The sequence below is a fragment of the Haliotis rubra genome, unplaced genomic scaffold (genome assembly GCF_003918875.1).
Source record: "Haliotis rubra isolate DU_JTF1 unplaced genomic scaffold, ASM391887v1 Scf717, whole genome shotgun sequence".
NCBI classification, from domain to species: domain Eukaryota; kingdom Metazoa; phylum Mollusca; class Gastropoda; order Lepetellida; family Haliotidae; genus Haliotis; species Haliotis rubra.
In genome coordinates this window covers 165,320-169,933 of record NW_025767432.1, presented here as the reverse complement: position 1 = coordinate 169,933, position 4,614 = coordinate 165,320, and positions in this window count along the sequence as shown.

The following is a 4,614-nucleotide window of genomic DNA, read 5'->3' as shown; positions in this document are numbered from 1 at the left end:
GTATTAGCAGTGTAGGAAAGATAGCCCGTCCCAACGTCCGAGACGGGTGAATTTTGTGGAGGACGGGTTAAAAAAATATCTAGTCCGTCCTCATGTCGGGTCAATTTTAGCAAACCAATGACATATATATAATGATTATAACCTTTTTGAATATTTACTGCCGAAGGTGTTTTATTTATATTTGGAGGACAGGCTAGATTTTCTACATCTTTCCTACACTGGTATTAGGCATCACAATTATGTTTAAGCATGATTGATAACATGATATCATTTTGGATATCAGAAATACTAACTTAAAATCAAACAACTCTCTATTCTACATCACACTGTATTGAGCAAGAGATTTGACAAGTATCTACCAGTAGCAATATGTCATTCAAACACAAAAACTTGCATAATTGACATCTGGTGAGTTATCATTGCTCTGGTGAAGAGTTTTACTCACTCATGTCAAACAGAGTCTCTGACTATTCATAAAGTCCAGAAAGACACCACCAGATATTTGTTCTTGGAGACTGAAAATCAAAGGATGACACGATCCAGTGCTCATGGATAGGCTTCAGCACACATCTTCTCAGATCTACCATTCTGGATGGATTAGGATAAGGCTTAAATGCATCTCTACTTTACTATATTTACCTGTAAATCCACTGGGGCTGGAGGGAAGTTGCATTAATATCGAGTCACATTTTTATAAGCGACATTTTTAGTATGCAGATGAATTGCATGAGAATCATGCATCAAATTGCTGAAAAGCATGTGCAAATATCGTGCATGTGAACAGCTGCGTTTTGGTGTAAAGTTTTTGTAAGAATTCGCCAATTTTCACTGAGTTTCATCATTTATTGAACTCATGACAATATTTTTTTCAACATTACGAATTTGTTTGCAATACATCAGTTCATGTGTAAACAGTACCTTTAAACAGTATGGAATATTTTGCAAAATATAGTTTAGAACAGTTGACTGAAGTAAGTGGCTACATTTACACTAGTGAGTCTAAACTTTTGATGGGAAGTATTGATGAGCCATGTTGAGTGTTCACCTCCACTGCTGTTAATGTACTTGTCATTTTCACACTACAGATGAGCTTGTAATTATGGTACCTTTAGACAACTGTTTCATCAGCTCATACAAGCAAGCTAACCACACAAGCATTGTCTAAGAATTGTGCTCATTCAAAATTATTTTTTTTGGTTCGTATATATGTCACTGTCTCTGCCCAGGTTAAAACAGTGATAGTTCCCAGTTCCAGTTGCTGTATATTATAGAATAATCTTTGCAGATGAGAAAGCTGACCCCATGTCTGTGTTTACAACACTGTGTGTCTGTCATGTTTATGCTTGTTGGCATGTCCAATTTTTACATCTCTCTGACATTAACATGGTTCACTGATATTCATTTGTGATCAACACATTTAATTAGCTGTTACCATGGTTACTGTGTTTGGGGATATCACTGAAGAACATAAATATATACCGGTATGTCTTTTTCTCCCTCTTTAACCTAGTGTGCCTCTAAACTGTTCTTTTTCGAAACTGATGAATTTCACATTTGATGAACCTGTTCTATATGTCCTGTGCTGCAAAAGTGAGTTTTGAAAACAAAATACAAACAACACAACAATCAAAGTTAGAAACAAAAACGTCCTTATTAGTATTGTGCACTTGATGTTGGGGAGATCCTCCAGAAACTGGTATGAACACTTAATAAAGATTGCCATGGAAATGGTCTGAAACAGGGTACCTGAACAACTTTCTTCTCAATATGTTCATGTTGTTTTCAAAGAATCTATTTAGAATTCTTTATATTACAAATACCTTTTCAATTGTTTTCATATTTATTATGAATTTCAGTTGCCTCTGATATTAATATTATAAATGTAGGTGATAGGTGAGCTTCTGTACCCTTTGGTAGTCTGATTCAATGTGCATATTTCTAACCTTAATGTTTTCATGTGATTTGTAAAATACAGTAATATTCTGTTAATATATTGTTTTTACAATTTGTTATTATGCTAGAAATGTTCTCAGGAATATATATATTTCCAATGTTTATAATTACTGCTTGTCACTGGGTCTGTACATTTCAGTTGATCAGCTAACTGTAGCTGTGCTCTTTGGTCTTCCTATGATTGTTGTGACATTGTGGTTGCCATAGTTACAATCATTATTTTGTATCTGCAAATAACAATCTCCATCAGTAATATCAGACTGGCAAATGATCTTCATATGAAAATATGGAGTGGATCTTAACTTCTTTTAACAGAATCAGGCCCCGATTTCTCGAAACAAATTTAAGTTTTTACCCAAATTTGGACAATTTGAAACTGCATTTTGAAATAAAAAAGCCAAAACAACTTAAGTAATCTATCCACCGAACTCAAATTGTCTACTATGTTTGAGTTAAATGTCGATTTTAGTTCATTCTTGGAAATGCATTTTCTCAAATTTGAGTAAAAACTCTAACTTAAGTCGAAACTCAGACTTAAGTTTGTTTCGAAGAAATCCTGGTTGATTTGGTTGACACACGTCACCGTATCCAAATTACGTAGATTGATGTTCATGATGTTGATTGTCTGGTTAGACCGGATTATTTGCAGGCAGACGCCATATGGCTGGAATATTGCTGAGCACAGTTATAAACAACAAACAAAACAGGTACATAATATAAGAAAAAGAAAGATGTTGTACTTGTATGTTTTACATCTGTTGTTGTGATGGCTGTTGTATGGCCATACTGTATGTTTATATTGTTATCATGTTCACAGTTACTAACCAGTATTCATATAACCTTTTGCACTTTTTCCATGGTCAGTCATATTTTACGCACACAGACAATCTTTCAAATTTCAATAGTGGTATTCAGAAATATGATTCTATTTGGGTTTTTTCTAATCATTGATCAGATTGCTGAAAGTGTATATTGACTTTTGTATCTAATTATTATAACTACAATGTACAGTTAAATTGTTTGTTTTTGTAAATTTTGTTATGTTTAATGGTCAGTGATTGTTCCGTTCAACATGTTTCGTGCACTGTTTTTTCGTTGGTAAATTGTACCGAACATATTTGTTATTAAACTTACTTATTTATCTGCCATTGATTACGATTCATAATTCTTCATGTCTGGGGCTGTTGGGGTAGCTTAGTGGTTGGAGCGTTCGCTCATCATGCTGAAGGTGAGGTGAGGTGAAATTGGGTTTAACGTCATGCTTAAAAAAATATATTTCGCTCATATGACGATGTGTATGTGTATGTGCGGCTGCTTGTACTAGCCCAGACTTAAGCTGGTTTTATAGTGCTAGCCCACAGAGATACCATGCCGCAGTGAAGCATGAATACCCCTCTCAGACACATTATACTGACTCCGAGCCGACCAGTCCTTGTTGTACCCATTAATGCCGAGCGCCAGGCAGGGACCAACAAGTACCATATTTTAACGTCTTTTTGTATGCCGCGGTCGGGGATTGAACCCGCGACCTTCCACTCTCCGGGCGGACGCTCTAACCACTACACCACGGAGGCGGTCCGTCACGCTGAAGACCCAGTTTCGATTCCCCACATGGTAACAATGTGTGAAGCCCATTTCTGTTGTCCTCAGCCATGATATTGCTGGAATATTGCTAAAAGCGGCGTAAAGCCAAACTCACTCACTCACAACAGGAGGAACTGATGGTCTTCATGTCTATCAATGACTGTGGGTTTGAATGTTCATGGCTTTCGTAGAAGTGATAAATGTCGGAGACGTTGGAAGCTTTCCTTGTACACTAAGCTGAATTAATGCGATATTTATGACTGGAACTGTGGAATACTCACTCACTAATGTCTACCTACAGTTTGGAAAACATGTAAATTACAGAAACCGGAAAGAGTTTCAATCACTGATACAACAAAATAGAGATATGGAGCACTGTTTTTGGTGGGTTGCATCCTCTACTGTTTAAATACATGTATTGGCATATGAATATGAATAATTTATTTTGGAACTAATTTGTTTTGTAATCTGAAACATTTATTTTAATTACTTGTTACTTTGGTTTATAAGCCTCTGCCAAAGTATCTCAGTAACTCACTCAGGTGATTACTTAACTTAGGTTTGATTGCGATTGGAGAGAAGGTGATATGGCACATACACTGCTATCAATTGGTTGTCTAGGGCCATAATGTAGGAGTCATTGCAACAACTGTCGTAAGTCTGTTCAACTATGAGAGTTGGGCAATCGCAGCAATACGTTAGATATGTGAGATAGAGCCTGTAGCACCTGTCGTGATATAGCTGTACTATGCTGTCTATGGCATATGTATGCTGCTCAAAATATGATCAGGATCACCTGCTTCTTTGATATTCTGCTTCTTTGATATTCCGCTTCTTTGATATTCATATTATTACTCTGTCGCGAGCTGGATAACTATTCCAGATTTAGAGGCGACAAACAGGATCTTCGGATGGTCAGGCTCGCTGACTTGGTTGACACCTCACTATATCCCAATTGCATAGATCAATGCTCAAAATGTCCATCACTGGATTGTCTGGTCCAGACTCGATTATTTACAGACCTCCGCCATATAGCTGGAATATTGCTGAGTGTGGCATAAAACAATATACTCTTAT